We start from the raw sequence: 20,285 nt of genomic DNA on the forward strand, positions 1-20,285 counted from the left end.
TAGTCAAGTTTGGTAATTCAAACTCTTACACTCAATCTTACATAAGGAAGGAGTGTATGCGAACTCTTATACTTAACAAATTATTGGACTGAGCCCCTTTTGTAACGCCTTCTCAGGTTGCTTGATCAATGCTCTCCCGTACTTTAATCAACTCTTCATTGCTCCCTCGATCATGATGCCTATGCTTTACCGAGGCTTTACCTCTAAGATCAAACACCTTGCATGTGATGCTCCGATGCGGTGATCAACATGGTGGGAGGTTGGATAGAATCTCCTACAACCAATGGAAAGTTGTAAAGCCTAGGGGATTCTACTTGATGGACACTTTAGAGGTTGATAGAAACTTGAATTTACCAAGAGAAATAATTTCTAAACTCTAGAGAGGGCTTGAGATCATGGTTTTCTTGTAGAGGAGCTTGGAATGCTCATTAGAATGAAGAATCACTAAGAAGAGAGCATGGATCTCAATGGGATAGAGCGTAAGAGGTTTGGTAGAGCTTGGTGTTGAGGGTAAAAAATTGCATATTGGACCCCATTTATATCTTGGTTTTATGAACATGATACTACTTAATGTCCTATTTTACTCATGTTTGTGTTGCAAGGTGAATTTAAGAGCTTGGATGGAAAAGGATGATAAAAGCATGGATTTAACGCTTAAGAATCACCAAATCAAGGATGGATCTTATGAGACCAAAAATGAAGAATTCACATGCCAAAGATCCAAGAAAACCAAGTGAGGAATGAAGAGAATTGAATACTTGAAGTGAAGAAAAGAACCCTAAAAATCTGCTTGCTTCGACTAGTCTAAGCCCTCCTTCGACCAGTCTAAGGCTCCTGTTCGACTAGTCGAAGGAACTTCAACTCAAACTCCAGTGATCAAAATCCTTTAATTCTTGTCATCCTCGACCAGTTGAAGGTAACCCTCGACTAGTCGAAGGTTGTCCTTGACCAATCTAAGGTTATGCAGACAGCACACGAATTGCGGAAATTTGAGGCGGTTCCAAGGTCGGTTTGCGAAAATTCAAGGTCGGTTTTCAAGAAGGTGTTGCACAACTATAAATAAGAATTTCTAGGATGTTCCTAAGCATCTTTTAGGGTTTGAGGAGTGGAGCAAAAGGGTGGAGCTGCCGTCCGGGAGTTTTTTTTTTTCTTTTTTAGTTGATGTTTTGTTTAAGAGTTCTTAGTTCAATCATGTCTATGGTTGGCTAAACCTCTTATTTAGGGCTAAGAGGTGAAGCTTGTAGCGTGATTGAGATGTTTGCTTTGTTTTGATTAATGTTTTGTTGAACTCTTATGGATTCTAGTTCTTTATTAAGGTATATTTTTAGTGTTTAATGGTTTGTTGTGACTCAAATTACAATGGATCTACAATTGCTTTGAATATCTTATTTCCTTGAATTGAGATTTTGAAATTAGTAAGTCCTGTTGTTCACCATCGTCCCTTAGGCATGGTAGGGTGATGAAATCCTTTCTAATATTCACAATTCTCTTATGATTGGTTGCGGGATTAGTATATCCTGTTGTTTGCTATTGTCTCCTGAGCATGGTTGGGTGATGGAATCACTTTCAAACCTCACAACTCTCATCCGTTAAAACTATGTTCATGAGAAATTCAGAGATCTAACCATTTCTCCTTTCTCTATCTGGATAAGATAGGACTTTGATTCCAACTGGATCTATTGAATCATGTAAGGTAGTGTCTCAATTGCTACAAGTGGATCCTTGATACCTTGTTTCCCACCTTTAATTTCTTAAGTTTCTAATTCTATACATCACAATTACTCTCTTTATTTCCAGATTTAGATTTGCATCTTCTTCTAGTTTTACTTCTAGTTGCTTTCAGAGTTACTCACGAGATTAGTCCCTGTGGATTCGACCTTGGTCTCACTGAGATTATTACTGCATCGCGACCCTACACTTGGGGTTGTGAACACTTGGGATGCACTAGGGTCTCTAAAATACAAAAATCCATCATCTTCACAAAGATTCGGTTACTAGATTTATAAGAAAAAAGTTTAAATGGATCTATAATGGCTAGTCTTAGTTGCACCAAGTGGATGTTTGGTTCACCGAATTATATTCGGTCACATTGAATTGAGGTTCGGTCGAACCGATTTTAAACAGGAAAGTTGCTGGATAGTTTTGGGTACTTTCAGTCATACCGAAGGTGACACTCGGTTGTAACTGAATTACCTGAAATTCTACCCCAGCACGTTGTCCTACTTTAGCTATTTTTGGTCGGATCGACGGTGGGTTCAGTAGGACCGAAGGTTTGCTAACATTGTGTAGTTTTTCCAACAATATGAGACCTTTAAATCCAATATATGGATGATCAATTAAGGCTCATATAGCTTAATGGATGATCAATAAAGGCTTTACCTATTGGGGTTAAGATCAACTAAAGGTTTAAGTTGTTTTGGGTTTAGGATTATGGTCACCAAGGCACCATATATACACATGTTCTTTGCTCTTTGATGCTCCGCCTTCATTTGTGTCTTCAGTCTTCAGTTTCTAAGGATTCAACTGACTACATGACACAATGACTCACGTGATTGATAAATAGGGTGCATAAATCAGTGGGCTAAAAGGGTTTATCACCCAAAGATTTAATCAACAAGATAAGGGTTCATCACCCAAGATCAATTAAGAGAATGGTAGGCCTGTCACCTCCATTAATACTCACTAGTCACTTTAGGAAGATCGTCACTCAGCATAGGTCGACAGCTCAAATATAATATCCTATACCACCATGCCCGACTCATGAGACTTTGTTTATATGATTGTGTTACACACTAATGGTTATAATTTGTGATGGCAAAATGATGAAAATCATGGTACCCTAGATTCAATAAAGTATATAGCAACAATCAATCATATAAATGATCGACTCTGAATGAAACCTATCCCATGGACCAAAAGGGAATTTCGGCCTAATCGACATTAGGAGTAAAACAAGCCGTGTAGTCCTAACTACTGTCGGTCGACCATGTTCTACCTTAGTCGACCGAATAAGCTTGTGATGGCCAACTAAAAGGTAGATAGTCCACTAGTTAAAATAATTTTCAGAGTTTGATCGACAATATTTCAGTTACATACTATCATGTACATGGTCATAGGCACATATTAGTTAAACATAACATCATGATGAGTTAATAGGGTTATACACAAGCACTTGATCAACAATTTAAGTATTCCTATGTAACCACTACACAACAAGTAGCATAAGTGAATCCTAATATCATGATTCAACTTAAATCAAACATTTCATCAAGCATGTTATCAAGCCAGCAACAATAAAGATAGGGATTATGATAATAAAGTAATTCTAAATTTGTAGCATAGGTAATTTTAACATAACCAAAGTATCACTAACTATAACTATCAATGGTTGATAGAGAGAAACTTGGTAGGAATAGCCCTAACCTTTGAGGGAAATTTCTTATTTTGAATGCACTTAGAGTTTGAGATTTAGGAATAGCTTGAATTTCCTACAGTAATTTCAGAGCAACAACTAGTAAGTTTAGGAAATTTACAATCTAAACCTCATTTGTAATATAAGAGATAGACTTACCTCTAGTTTAGGTGGAACTTTTATTTTTAGTTTAGGTGGAACTTGTTTAGGTGGAGGATTAGGCATCTACAATGGCCAAATGTCAGTACACTCTCCCCCTTTCTAACATAAAATCCAAACTCAAGCTCTCTTTCTTTTCTCTCAACACAACTCTCCCCCTCTAACACTCTCCAACCTCAATCAAATAGGAAAAATTCTTATGGGAAGGATTGATAAAAGAAGATATTTATTATCATTATTAGAGTTTGTTGCCCTGAAAATAGGGCTAACGGTCCATTAATATAAGGGTAGGCTGATTTTAGCCTTTGGGGCCAACTTTGTAGTGAAAAAATTGATTCAAGATATGAAATGGTTACTCTAGATGGCGATCTATACAATGCTATACTCACCCCGCATTTCAGACAAATCAATTGACAAATATGGTTAATGAATCAATTCAATGGCGATAGATCATCAATCAGAGTTTTGGCTATAGGAATATCTGTGGAACGGTAGTTAAGGTTCGTTTTTGCAATTTGATTGCGAACCAATGGTCTGAACACCGCAACTTTGAATAATTCTAAATTAGTATAACTAACTTTTCTTTTTGGAAATATCTAGAAAGTTTCTATCCTATACTTATGGTTCTTCTTGCGCTCCCATGTGCTTACTTACAGGTTCTAGTTAAATAATTTGTCATACGATCTCGAATATGCAATCCACATAGGATGTCAAGCTTAATAAGACAAATGCTTTTCTATAACTTTGTGGTCGATGACACCCAAATGAGCGATCTAAAACTTGTTTGGTTAATCCGGCTATTTCTAGGGTGATTTAGGAAGTGCAATTTCTTGTGTATGATGGATAGGATTTGGATATTTAAGTTTATCATCATGTCTTCGTGAGGTTAGCGGAAATAGTGATTTAGCCATGAGTCATAAGTATAGTTTGGTCAATTCAGGTTATGTACATAGGACAATCAAGATCTAAACCATAGTTATGTTGATTTTAGGTGGATTTTCATTAAGATTTGGCTGTTTTGATTAATCGATGACGGGTCCCTTAAATCTTGGCCCTTAATTCATATATCACATGGTTAGGCATAAGATTTAGGTGATCGAGTCTATTTGTTAGCTTCTTAAAGGTATCTAATCAAATTTGTATGGTTCTTGCTTATTTACTAAGATCGAGTATGGTAAAATATGCAGGGTGTTACAAAACACCATTGACCCTAAGCACCGAGATAGACAATGAGACTGTGATTATGACTGAGAACTATTGTAGTTCAGTTATTTAGTCACTTGTAAATGAAATCAAACGATTTGCGAATGAGATGTTTTGTCCTTTTAATGAGTTTTTTTCTATTTTAATATATATAGCTAAAATAACTCTTTTTTTCTCACCATGATAGTTAAAGGTGTACACGAACCGAGCTAGCTTAGTTAGCTCACTTGACTTGACACGAAAAAGCTTGATTCAACTCGGTTCGAAGCTAAGTTCGAGTCGAGTTGAGCTGATTTTTTGAGCTCGAAAATGAGTTCAAGCTGGCCGCAGCTCGACTCTACTTGGATCGAACCCAACTCGAATCGAACTCGGATCGAACCAGCTCGAATCGAACTCAGATCGTACCAATTTAGTGACTTGGTTACTTTGATATTAATGTTACTCACCAAGTGTTTGATGAAATGACTCAAAGAAGTGTGGCTTATGGCAAGGAAGGTATGTATATGAAACCAATACCCTTTTTTTTCCTTAATTTTTATGTTGCTTAGAAGGTGTTTGATAAAATACCTGTAAAACCATTGTTGCTGTCTCAAATATAATGAGATTTTGAAGGTGCAGTCCAGGTGTTTGTGAAATACTACAATGGTGAACTTGGCTCGATCTTGGCTCGAACTCGGCTCGAAATGGCCCGAGCTGCTGACTGAACCGAGCTGAGCTGGCTAGTCAGGCTCAAGGACCAAGCCAAGCCAAGCCGAGTTCGAGCTGAGGTAAGCTAGTGGCCAAGCCGACTCGAGCTGAGGCTAGCTTGACTCGGTTTGACTCGATGTACACCCACAATGATAGTGGAGATAAATTGATTTACACAATATGAGAGTAGAAGAAATTCAATTATATTAATATAAATAAAAGTATAAACATACAACAAATAATCATCGACGATCTAACATCTGTGGCATAGACGGTGAGGCCTTAGCTAAAACTAAGTCTTTCTTGGTCTAGCAACTTAGGTATAAACGAAGGGAATTAAATTACTAAAAAAGAAAAAAAAGATGATCCTTGCATTCTAATGATTTGTGTAGACGGACTGGATTACACTATTTCTAAGCTAAAGCCAGTTTAGCATAACAACTTAGGCAGGTTAGATTACACTATGCCTAAGCTATCTGATAAATTAAGATAAGATGACAATGTTGCAATGCAGTTTTTGTTGTGTTAGAACTTTGAGGCGGTGGCTGGAGAAAGATCCTCGTCGCCACTTCTCATGTCTATTGATGTGGAAATAACTGTATGTGCCCATAGATAGTTGTGATTTATCATACAATGCCGTGTGAACTAGTTGCTTGTTGTGGGCTAGCCATTGATGACATGCGTGTCTTCTTCGTGTTATGTGAATGAGAATTCTTGTAATGCCACGTATTAGTGATCATTATCTCTCTCTCTCTCTCTCTCTCTCTCTCTCTCTCTCTCTCTTCGTGGGAACGTGTGTAGTGCACCGTGAAGCTGAACTATTGTTGATTTGCTCGTTAGGTAGTTTCAGCCACGAGGACTTATTTTGTACAATGCTATACGCATCGGCCAAATTTGTCACTTATTGTGACCATGCTTTGGTAGATAATCATTTGATCATTAGGCTACTATAGTGAGTAGTTGACTTTACCTCGCGAGTGAAATACATCACACGTGTTGCATTGTTGTCAGGTACACTTATCATTTTTAGACTACTCATGACTCTTGAGATTTTGAACACATTTAGTCTTCGAAATTGTTAAAAGTTATATATATATATATATATATATATATATATATATATTGAGATTTCAATAACATGCATCATCTAAATCGTTAGATGTAGCAGGCTCTGATCAGTTATAAACACTAACAAAAGGATACAAAAGCCTTTTTTTTTTTTGTTCTTTTCTTTCTAAAATGAGACTTAAGTTGCACTTAGGCTGGCCTAAAGAATTTTGATCTAGGCATAGTGGCATAAAGCCTAGCTGGAACATCGAGAGCCCAGGAGGAATGATAATTCCGAATATCTCATCTTTAGATACAAATGCACCCGACATGGTTGCGTGTGATTTAGAATGTACATTTGTTGCACCCTACAAGGAATGCTAGTTGGTCCGACCGGCTCATCCATTTATCATTCCTATAAGGTTGACTCGAACGAGTCACTTCCTCAACTCTGTCGAGTCACGACTTGAGTCACTTGACTCAGGACTGAAGGAGTCGATTCCAGTAGACAAGTACAAAAACCATGAATCGTCGGCCCAACAAGGGACGCGTGGATTCAGTCAGATTGGACCTGACTGACCGAGTTCCACCGGTCATGACCGTGGGGCTCACCTTGATGTATGTGCTATTTATCCAAGCCATCCATCCATTTTCCAGCTCATTTTAGGACTTGGGATCACATCCAAATCTCAGATGGACCACACCACAGCAAAAGCAGTAATTGACCAATAAAAACATCTTGTGGGCCCCAAAAGTTTTAGATGAAGCTAATATTTGTATTTTTCGTTCATTCATGTCTATTTGACCTTTGTCAACAGGTTAGATGACAAATAAACATTTGAGTGGGCTTAGGAAGTTTTTAATCATAGACGTTCATTCACCACTGTTTCCTAAGTTGCCGTCCACCCGAGATTTAGATCTACTTCAGTTTTAGCCCCACGAATTGAAATGATCTTGAAAATGAATGGACAGCTCTACACACACACACACACACACACACACACACACACACACAAAATAAGGCATACTTCAAGGTGGTCCAGGGCCACGACTGCGGTACTCGGTCAGACCTGACTGAATCAACGGTTTGTTGAAAAAGGTGAAAAGGGAGGCACCCAACATTAGTCAATTACGGATAGAGATGGGCATCAAATTGAATCGGACCGAGTTAGGGCTGACCTGATTGGATCCGGTTTAAAATAGGCCTGACTTGAACTCGACTTGACTCGGTATTGAGTCCGGCATGCCTGAACCGATCCGAGGCCGGGGTCTGGCATGGACTAATCCGGACCAACCGAGTCTGACCCGGTCAAAAGTATAGAGTCAGTTCGAGTTGGCACCGATTCGGAGAGAGAGAGAGAGAGAGAGAGAGAGAGAGAGAGAGAGAGAGAGAGAGAGAGGGTGGTGATGGTGGTGGGTGGTTGAGGAGGATGAGGGGTTCGGAGTTGGCATGTAGGATTAGAGATACTCAGAAATTAGATTTTTTTTTTCTTAAAATTATATATACACTTGAATACGAGTCGAGTTTGTTTCGGATCAAGTCGGGTATGACCAAATTAAGTTTCAGGTTGAGTTATTGGGTAACTCGAACTCGACTTAGTTTGAGTTTGGATTGGGCCAAGCCTAGGTTCGAACCGACTCAACTATTTGATTTGAGTTGAGTCGGGTTTGAACGAGACGGACAGGTCGAGTCAGGTGTCAAGTCGTCCGGTGGCCAGCTATAACTACTCACAGGAGAACGCACAAGCGGGTACCCGGTTCACTGCCTCCATCGTGTCTCACCGCTCATGTAGCCTACATGGACTGGATCAAGACCGTTCATTTGATAGGCCAAGCAATGACATATTCCAAATATCACACATGTTGGAGAATCCTGACCCTTGAATTGGTGGCACACAAACAGACAATGAGTCAAAAGTCAGCAACGGGTTGCATTCAGTGAGAAGAGGTCTATTTATTAGACGGTTGGAGTCAGCAGGATGCGTGGCACGGATCATCGTACATGTATCCATCCAAACCGCCGCTCCTGCAGCCCACGTGCAGAGCACCAGGTCAGTAGCACAGTCTCTCCTTGCCTGTAGAGCACGGCAATCACGTGTGGTCTGAGTAGCTTTGTCTCCTCAGGGTCGCTACTACGTACTGTCCATACCACAGTCCTAGGCCGACTGATGTATTCCGCATTCAATGTGTTTACACTCTTCTTCTGGGTGGTGTTGCGAACCAATGGAAAACCACCACGTCTTTAAGCTTGGTACTACTAAAAATTTTATACTGGCATTTGAAAATATGTTCAATGGAATTCAATTATTTATGGAGTGGCACGTACCCTTAGGCGTGATTTTAGGAGAGCAAACCATCTCATGCCACATGGCCACAATTAGTGTGCCAATTAATTAGATAGCGTGCCCAACACTACTATAATAACTCATAGAGAGGACAAATTCTAATATGAATTTAGTTATAATATATTGGGTAAGGCCGCCTCTAATAATTCTTCTCAAATGTGAGATTTTTCCAAAAAAATATCAAGAGAATTTGCAAAGGCCACGAGAATCCTGAATATTTGAAGATTGGACTAATATTCAAGGAAATTCGGATGTGAATCAGACCTAAATAAGGAGAAAATGAACATTATACAGATTGAGTCCCCATCAGTACAATAATCAATTTTTTTTTTCTTCACATGCACACACCCCCACACTCACGCCGTAGTGGGATTTCACCACCTATGGGTAATCGAGCCCTTGATGTTGAAACTCTTGTGAGTCTACTACTGGGGCGAGAGTAAGGACCCATATGAATTAAGAGACCGAGAGAACTAGATGGAAAATTTGGTCCAACCCGTTCGATAATAGATAAGGATCAGGTCGATCCACTCCATCAACCCTCCATGAATCTGATTAGAAGGGAGAGAGAGTTCAAGATAAATGTAAGAGGTGGTTTGATTGCATCATCAAGATGCATGACCATGATCAATTTGAGGTCCGAATCAATGGTAGAGGGGGCCAGTCCAACGAGATATGAGTTTACCCGAAAAAAGGTGTAATCGAGAATTGTTTAGGAGGACTTTTTGATTGGTTAAGAATGATTTTCGAAGAATGTTCCTGTTATGGAACACCTTCATTTTGTCCTAGTAAATTCTCGAGTTCTCAAAAGTGTCATTTCGAATTTTCTCGAGTTTATTTAATTGAAGTTTGCGCAGCAAGCCAGCGTTATCCAAGTTAAAGTTAAATTTTTGATAGCCCAGTAGGCTATATGTTCCAACTCTATAGGCAAGTGGTAAGCCTTCCCATAGACGAGTCTAAAGGGAGACATTCCAATGGGAGTCTTAAACATTGTACGGTATGCCCATAAAGCATCAGTCAAATGGATTGACCAATCCTTATAGTCAGGGTTAACCATCTTTTCCAGTATTTATTTAATTTTTCTGTTGGAAATTTCAGCTTACCCACTTGTCTGCGGGTGGTATAGAGTGCTCACTTTATGAGAGATGCCATATTTCTTCATTAAATTCTCAAATGGCCTATTACAGAAGTGTGAACCTCCATCATTAATGATGGCTTGGGACGTTCCAAACCGAGAAAGGATGTTTTATTTTAGGAATCAAATGACTATACGATGGTCATTGTTCAGGTATGAAATCGCTTCGACCCATTTACTGACATAGTCTACTGCTAGCAGAATGTATAAATTTTCAAAGAATTGGGGAAATGGTCCCATGAAACCAATACTCCAGCAATCAAATGCTTCAATCATTAAAATGGGATTCAATGGTATCATATTTCGACGGGACAACACTCCCAATTTCTGACAATGCTCACAAGCTTTGCAGAACTCATGAGTGTCCTTGAACATAGTGGGCTAGTAAAAACCGCATTACAGAATTTTGGCTATGGTCTTTTTAGCGCAAAAGTGACCACCACAGGCCTGGGAGTGACAAAAGGAGATAACACTTTAGTGTTCATTTTTTGGTAAACATTTTCTTAGAATTTGGTTTGGGCAGTATTTGAATAAATATGGATCGTCCTAGAAGAATTTACTTACATTGGTGAAGAATTTTCTTTTATCTTGTATAATCCAATGTGTTAGCGTGAAACTTGTAGCAAGATAATTTGCAATATCAGCAAACCAAGGTAGTTGGGAGAGTTTGAACAATTCTTTGTCAGGGAACATGTCATTTATGGGTGTCGTGTCAAGGGATCGGGGAGATTAAGTCTTGAGAGATGGTCAACCATTACATTCTCTACTCCCCTTTTATCTTTTATTTCTAAATCAAATTCCTAGAGTAGAAGGATCCATCTTATCAAGCGGGGCTTAGCATCATTATTAGAAAGAAGACATTTTAGTGCCGCATGATTAGTATAGATGGTGATCTTGGATCCGATCAAATAGGACCTAAATTTGTCCAAAGCGATCACTACGGCTAAGAGTTCCTTTTCTGTAGTAGCGTAGTTCATTTGGGCTGAGTTTAGAGTTCTAATTGCATAATGAATAACGTAGGGCTTCTTCTCTTTTCTCTAGCCTAACAATGCACTAATAACATAGTTGAATGCGTCCCACATAATCTCAAAAGGGATTCTCCAATCAGGTGACTGCATGATAGGTGTGGTAGTTAACATGCCCTTGATCTTAATAAAAGTTTCCTGACATTGTTCAGTCTATTCGTATGGTACATCCTTTTGAAGTAGATTACATAAAGGACGAGAGACGTGACTAAAGTCCTTTATGAATCATCTGTAAAATCTGGTGTGTCCTAAGATGGATCGCACGTCGCATATTTTTTTGGGAGGTGGTAGGTTAGAGATAAGATCGATTTTGGCCTTGTCCACCTCAATTCCCTTGGATGAAATTATATGTCCAAGAACAATTTCCTTGGGAACTATGAAATGACATTTCTCCCAATTTAAAACCAAATTCCTCTCCTCACATCGCTTCAACACACATTTAAAATTTTTCAAGCATTCGTTGAAGGATGGACCAAAAATAGAGAAGTCGTTCATGAATACCTCTAAATATTCCCCTACCATGTCAGAAAAATACTCAACATGCATTGCTGAAATGTGGCAGGGGCATTACACAGTCTAAATGGCATTTTTTGATAAGCAAAGGTGCCATAGGGTCATGTGAATGTTGTCTTCTCTTGATCTTCAAGGGCTATCTCTATCTGATTGTAACCTGAATACCCATCAAGGAAGTAGTAATAAAAATGACCAACTGTAAGGCCTGTATCCTAGTCTGTACTGTTCCTTAGACTTCCGCAATCCTTCCCGTCGAATTCCAACAACCCATGACCTGTAATCGATGTTTGCACGTGACCCTAAGTTATATCTCGTCTATCTAAGTCCACTCGACTTGAGACTTATACCCTATCGACCGTGCAGTCACTGTGGTTCCAACGCCGTGTCTCACGGGCCGATGCGATACGTAGGCCAGGAGTTGTGGGCTCGTGTATATTTAGAGGAAACGCCGTGCATTGCAAATCCCAAGAGAATCTCTACCCAATCTATCACATCAATCAATCAGGAACAAGTAAGTACTTAACCCATACCCTACCCATCCCTCTCTCACTCAAAAGTCAACAACACCCATACCTTTTCATCCCATCTCTTACACAACACCACTCCATTCATCACTCACACATCACTCACCCATCCCTTTTCATCCTATCACCTTTCTCTCTCTCTCTCTCTCTCTCATTCTCTACCCATTTTTTCCTGAGCACTAAGGAGAGCAACCGTCAAAGCTTGGGAAGCTCTAAAATTTACCAAGTGTGGCCCACTTCCTTCCCCCACTCATCTCTCATCCCAACCCTTCAATCTTCACCATCCTCCATCTAAGTTGAAGCCAAGGAGCTAAAGAAGCCATAGAACCAAGAAGATTAGCAATCGGTGGGTGTTTTGTAGGATTATATTTATGTTTTGATGATGGGTCAAGTGGGGCCTACCGATTGATGGTATGGATATCACTTTGGACCCTAGGTGTGGCCGATGGCCTACCATGATTCATATATTCATCCCATGATGGGGCCATTCTCCATGGACCGCATCTGATGTTTATTTTTCCATTGTGTAAAGGTCATCTAGACCTTGTATTTTTGGTGGAAAAGGGATCTCCACCATTGATTTTGATCGGTGGGACCACATGTATTGGGACCCACTTGATGTATGTATTGTAATTACATGGCCCACCTAGGGAGGGCTCATAGTGGCGGAGCCCTTTCCCTCTACCACATATAATCACAATAGGCCTCATACCATCACAATGGATCTCATACAATCACGATGGGCCTCATATAACCACAATGGGCCTCATACAATCGTAATAGGCTTCATACAATCGTAATGAGCCTCACATTGTTACAATGGGCCTCATACAATCACAATGGGTCTCATATAATCACAATGGACCTCATACAATCATAATGGACCTCATACAATCATAATGGGCCTCATACAATCACAATGGGCCTTATACTATCACAATGGACCTCATATAATCACGATAGGCCTCATATAATCATAATGGGCCTCATACAATCGTCATGGGCCTCACATGGTCACAATGGGCCTCATACAATCACAATAGGCCTCATATAATCACAATGGGCCTCATATAATCACAATGGACCTCATACATTCACAATGCTATGCTAACACATACACAGTGCGTATACTAACATAGTCATAATCAATAATCGGCCTATATATATGGCGGGGTCTATAGAAGGATAGTAGATCTAATCCATAACATGAGAGTCGGTCCTCAACAGTGGATATACCAAATCTGATACCACCGATCCTTCCATCTATGGTGATGATGTACTTTATCAAGGATGGGCATAGATGGCCTACTTGTATTGAGAATGGGCCCAAGAACAATGAGTGGGCTTCCTCACTCGCTCCATCACGAAGTTAAACTGGGCTTCCTATGGGCCCAATGAGTACAAGGTGGGCTTTATAAGACATGGATAATATTACTAGCATTAATGGGGGCCCAATGGTTTGGGGTTAGCCTAATAAAGTGAGATGGGTCATGCTATTATTAATGGGAACCCAATGTTTGGGGTAGCCTAATAAGAGGAGATGAGAATGGGCCTAACAATGGGCCTTTGGGAGATTACAATGTGGACATTTAATCATTATTTCCCTTAGAATGTGGATATTTAACTATCATTGCTCCCAAGGCATGGCCCATTTAGGACCTATCCTATAATGGGGTCCGTGGTCCTTATACTGACTAGGAAAATGGATGGTCATCATAAACATCATCACATACATCATGGTGGAATCACATGTCACAATTGGGCATCATCACATAGGCCTCATATGCACCACAATGAGCCTCATCACAAGGGCCTAATATAGATCACAATGGGCCTCATTCAAGGGCCTCATATATATCCCATTAGGCCTCACATAAAGGCCTCATATACATCACTTTGGGCCTCACCAAATGGGCCAAATATATATCACATTGGGCCTTACATGTGAGACCCGTATCCTTATCTGTACCATTTCGTAGACTCCCGCGGTCCTCTTGGTCGAATTTCGGCAAATCACGACCTGTAATCGGCGTTTGCACTCGACCCTAAGTCGCATCCCAAAGATCTGAGTTAGCTTGACTCGAAACTTATACCCTAGCGACGGCGCCATCACTGTGATTCCAACGCCGCGTCTCGCGCGCCCCATGCAATGTGGCCCACTTGATGTATATGAGGCCCATGTAATACGGCCTAATGTGATGCATGTGAGGCCTTTACATGAGGCCCAATATGATGTATTTATAGCCCTTGTGTGAGGCCTAATGTGATGTATCTAAGGCCCATTGGTTGAGGCCCATTGATATGTATTCAAGGCCCAGATATCAGGCCTCGATGTGATGTATATGCAGCTCATTTGATAAGGCTCATTACGATGTGTATGTGGCCTATGAGTAAGGTGCATAGTGATGTGTATTAGGCCCTTGAGTGAGGCCCATGGTGATGTATATTAGGCCTTTGTATGAGGCCATGGGCCCACTATACATTTAGCTCTATGTGGGCCACTCCTTGGGGGCAATGTTAGTTAAATGTTCACATTGATGGGCAATGATGGTTAAATGTCCACATTGTGACCTTTCCTTAGGCCCTTTCTAAGGCCTATTATCAATATCGATTATGAGTATGTGATAGTATAGCATCATTACACATGCCCATATTCATCATATGTATGCTTGATATGAGGAGTGGTTGACCATTGTATATATCATTAGGCAGGTTGTTATGAGACTCCCTGATAGGCGGAGATTGTCTCACATGAGCCCATGGTATGCGTAAGATTGATGCATGACTGGATTGTATGACTCATGCATCTTGTATTGTGTTATACTCCCCAGCGACATCAGGGCCATAGCCTCACAGGCATATCGTGGATGGCCAGATGGGACACCGAAAATCTGTTGCTAGCATCGGGGCGCCATAGATGTCCCTGGGTGAAAATCCTTGAATCCTCTAGGTACCGAGGACACTCCAACATCTAGACCGAGTGGATGCATGAGCGCCCGAGTGCTGAATACCAGTAGAACGCATCTCCGACTGTGTCATGGTCGGTTGGAAAGGGGTGTGGCCTTACCCGCCCAAGGGTAGGGGGCATAGCTAGGCTGAGTTCGACCAGCTTATAAATGGGCCTGTTATCGACATGTTAGGTAGATATTGGCTGATTATTGGCCAGGCAAATAGTGAGGTCTCTTCCACTTACATGGTTGAGCGTCCAGTGGTTGGCGATCGCGTGTAGAGTGTACTAGACCCTAGTGATGATCCCATAGATGTACAGTACTGACATGTGGACGCACTGAGTATGGGGTTACGTACCCACCATTTGACTCATTCATTCATTCATTCACTATTCACTAAGGCTGATGGTGCGTAACTAGATCATTACATGCACCTTCGTAATGGCCATGGTTTCGGTTGGGCGTGTGACCAACCTAAGGTCAGGAGTTTACCATAATGATTCTATCTATCCAAATTTAGGTATGAGACTGGTTTGGATAGAAGTCCCTTACATTGGACCCTGTAGCCTGCGATACTACGTACTATCATCCTGACTTTACACTCCAGCTTGGTCATTTCATTCACCCCACATATTGCATTACATCCGCGGCATACGACATTTTGGGTTGCTCTGTTTCTGCATTTATATGGCCTAGATGAGGTTGGCGGTATTCGTGGACTCGTCAGGATTTGCATATAGCTTTGCATCCTTAGTATATGATATTGAGCTTACTCAGTATTGCATTACACAGTTGATCTATAATTGCTTCCTTAGTATATGGCATTGGCTTATTATGTTTTGGCATCGCATAGCCTGGATAAGGCTGATGGTATTTATGGACTTACTAGCATGTTTCCGCATTGCTCTGATATTACATACTTGGCACTTACCTTGCGCACACACTAACACCACCCTCTAAGTTTTCTATAAGCTTATGCACGATAGATACGTGCAGGTGGCGTTAGGTCACAGTAGCATTGAGCTTGGAGCGTGTAGTGGTCTTCTAGAGCTTTGATTTTTGATATATATATTTTCCTTTTAGCACTGTATTCAAATGTTTATATTAGTGGATATGTGATGATGATGTTACCTTTGTGATTTGGGTAGACTTGTGGTTATGCTTCTTAGGAGATAAATGTATGTTGGAAAATCCTCTTTGTAGGATCTTATGATCGGAATCTAGCGTTTGGCACTGGGAGCCGAGAATGGGGTACTACGGAGGCTGTCGGCATCGGATTCGGCGATCGAGAATTCTGTGTGCCCGATTTCCGAGTTTGGGGCGTGACATCACACAAGGGCCACAATTACATCATATTGGGCCTCACACAAGGCCCATGGGCTAGGCACAAGGGATGGATAGTGAGTGTATCACATACATCATAGTGGGCTTGATGGGGTAGCCCAATCCTGAAATGAGTGGACAACATGCACAATATACACATTAAGGTGGGCCTCACAGGTCAGCCCCAAAGGTCTAAAAAAATCGATGTATGGATTGCCTACAATACATACATCAAGGTGGGCTTGTTGCACCACAAAATGAGCCACATGAGGTAGCCCATAGTCCAAACAAAATAGATGGGCAATAATGTAAATACATCAAAGTGGCCCTACACAATGTGCCTTAACTGGATGGCCTGGATATACAATACACATCATGGTGGACCCCATGTCCCATGGACGGTGTGGATATACATCAAGGTAGGGTCCATGTCCAGCTGGACTAGACAGCGTAGATGAAATACGTACAGCAAGGTGGGCCCACGTCTAGCCCGATTGGATGGATGGTGCAGATATACAACACATACTACAAGGCGGGCCCCACCCATGCAGTAAACGGACGGTGTGGATAAGACCCATACATCACGGTGCGTCCCATGCGGCACATTGTCCAGAGATGGATGGTGTGAATACATAATACATACATTAAGGTGAGCCCCACCCCCACACGTGTAACATGTGTGGGGTGGGCCCCACGTGCTGCCAAATGGACGGATGGTATGGATATAACACATACCTCATGATCAGACCACAAAACTTACTGACATCAATACAAGAGCTAAATGCTACTAGATTGCTGGGCTACTGGCCCAGCGTCCAGCAGATGGATGGTATGGATATAAAATACATGCATTAAGGTGGGTCCACATGTGTGGCCCACCTTAGCTTTGAATAAGTTGATATTTGTGTTCTCACGACCCCCATCCAGGCGTCCTGGACATCTAGCGGACAGACGACCTGGATGGATTACATCATCAAGGCGGGCTCACAATCTAGCCCGGGATAGATGACATTTAAGGTGGGTCCCACGTGAGTGGCCCACCATGGCTTGGATCAAGCTATTATTTGTGATTTCCTTCATCCAGGCTGGCCCGAAAACGGGCAACAAGTGGGTTTCATTTTCTGGATGTCCAGAAAATCTAGACAGTCTGGATTGTTGAACACATTGGATGGGCCACACACATCATCAGCATAAAAAAATGAGAAAGAGGGAGAGAGAGAAAGAGAGAAGAAGAAAGACTGACCAAGGGAGGGGACCCCGCCACTATGGGCCCCTCAAAAGCTCCAAACCATACATCATGATCATCATATGGGTTCCATGCATTGCATGGCCCTACAAAAAAAACTGAGGTGGGGATGCCATCCCCACCATGAAATCAAGGTCTAGATGACCCATCATGGCCATTGATTAACTCAAAACATCATGATGGGGTCCATGGAGAATGGCCCCATCATGGATCATGGATGCATCATGGATGGGCCGTTGGCCACATCCAAAGGGTCAAGTAGGATCTCAACCACTGATTGGTGGGTCCTACATGTTCCCAAGCAAGAAAATAAAAGAAAGAATGGAAGATCTACCCTAAATATGGCACCCACATTGGATCTTGATCTCCTTCTTCCACCACTATGTTCTAGAGCTCCAAGGGATGAGATTCAATGGTTGAGATGGGGTCTTGATGGTTGGATTAGTGGGGAATATAGGTGAAGGGGGCTAGATTTTTAGGGGTTACTTGGATGTCCCAAGCTCTTGCAATGGAGGAAGTGAGAGAGAATGGGAGAGAGAGAGGGAGAAAAGAGAGAGAAAAGAGAGAGAAAAGAGTAATGATTGCTAGCTCTCTTAGCTAGTCAATCATTAGATGTGTAAGAAGCATGGGAGAGAAAGGGCATCATTACTAGCATGCCTAGGGCTATGGGTTAGGGTAGGGTGGCTATAGGTAGGGTTATGTCATCACCCTTGTGATTACCTAGGGAATGGTGCCATATGGGACAGGTGGGCCTCACAACGTGCGGTCCTCGACTATAATAATGTGCGAGCCATATCTTATTATCAAAGCGTTGGATTGGCGCATAAGACGCGGCGTCAGAACTGGGGGAACGACACGGTCACAATGGCATAGGTCTCGGCTTGAGTCAACTCGGGTTTAAAGGATGCGACTTAAGGTCGCAAGCAAATGATATCTATAGGTCGTGGGTCACTGGAATTCGACCGGGAGGATCGTGAGATCCTATGGAATGAAATGGTCACTAGGACACAGGCCTGACAATAGGTGTGATTGTTAACATGCCCTTTAGCTTAGTGAAAGCTTCTTGGCATTGTTCAGTCCACTCGTATGGTATATCCTGTTGAAGTAGATTGCATAAAGGACGAGACAGGAAACTAAAGTCCTTTATAAATTGTCTGTAAGATCTGGTGTGTCCTAGGAAGGATCGCATGTCTCGTATGTTCTTGGGTAGAGGTAAGTTAGAGATAAGATCAATATTATCCTTATCTACCTCAATTTCATTGGATGAGATGATATGTCCAAGGACAATTCCCTTACGAACCATGAAGTGACACTTTTCCCAATTGAGTACCAAGTTCTTTTCCTCACATTGCTTCAATATATTTTTCAGATTTTCCAGACATTTGGTGAAGGATGGACCAAAGACTGAGAAATTGTTTATGAAGACCTCTAAGTATTGCCCCACCATATCAGAAAAATACTCAACATACATCGCTGCAAAGTGGCGGAAGCATTACAAAGCCCGAATGGCATCCTTCGGTAAGCAAAGGTGTCGTAAGGGCATGTGAATGTTATCTTTTCCTGATCTTTAAGGGCTATCTCAATCTGATTGTAGCCTGAATATCCATCAAGGAAATAGTAATAAGAATGACCAACTAGCCTTTCCAAAATTTGATCGACGAAGGGCAATGGAAAGTGGTCATTCGGTATTCAATTTCTTGTAGTCAATGTACATTCTCCAAGACGTGGTGTAACGCCCTGAAATTCGGAGGTCGAGCATAACTCAGCTCCCGAGTTCCAAAACATCACTTATGCAACATATTTAATGATGAATGTATGTTGACTGTATTAGTGCATAAGACATGGAATAGATTAAGCCAAAACACAAATATGATTCAGGGATAAGTGAATAAAACAAGCGGAAGACTTATAGTAAAATGTGTACAAGTGTAAGTCCCTGAAGTACATATAGAAGCCAGGTCGAATGAAAGTGTTATTTAACAAAATTATAAGTATCAAGTTACATCATTTCATATCCCAAAATAATCCCAAAAATCCCGCGCATCAGACCGAGGCTCGCTAGAACCCATCTGAAAACTGCATATAGGAGAAGGCAGCCTCGTCGTCATCCAGCTCCCGCTCTACCTCAGACGTCGCATCCACATCTGCAACATCAGGGCCTAAGACAGAGTTTGGTGGGTGTTTAACACCGCCCCAGAAACGTGGGAGTGAGTGATCAACTAAGTAGAACAATAAGGCACTGGTTAACATGTTATCAGTTCAATCAAACAGTAATGATAAAGCAGGACAATTAAATAAATCCTAAGTACTCTTGTTAATGCAAGTATGAATGCGGTATGATGCGTGCCCTCACGCGTACACCCTCAGCTTCTTTATCTTACGTTATGTATGACATCGCCTCAAAGTGCGCCATATTTACAAAGCACATGCAAATGCGGTGCATGGATATGATTACCAAGTTGTTATTAGTCTGTTTCACACAACAGGATTGGGAAGCTAAGAACCTTCCTCATATCACCATCCAAACAGTGATCCATACTAGGGTCGTCAATCCTAGACATCTCATACGATCATATATTTGAGGTCATAGCAAAGGGCTCGTCACCAATTAATGCACGCCTTTCATGCCTTTACTACCACAATTTGGCTCGTCACCTCCTTGCGGTATCCAGGTATACTCGAGGTCACTACAAAGGGCTCGTCACCAATCAATGTAGG

General features: G+C 41.4%; 1 pseudogene; it reads right to left on the bottom strand.

The window, feature by feature from the left end:
• Window positions 1-5,986: 5,986 nt before the first annotated feature.
• Window positions 5,987-20,285, bottom strand: part of LOC131249615 (uncharacterized) — a 31,228-nt pseudogene continuing 16,929 nt past the window's right edge.

The sequence above is a fragment of the Magnolia sinica genome, chromosome 6, assembly GCF_029962835.1.
Source record: "Magnolia sinica isolate HGM2019 chromosome 6, MsV1, whole genome shotgun sequence".
NCBI lineage: Eukaryota > Viridiplantae > Streptophyta > Magnoliopsida > Magnoliales > Magnoliaceae > Magnolia > Magnolia sinica.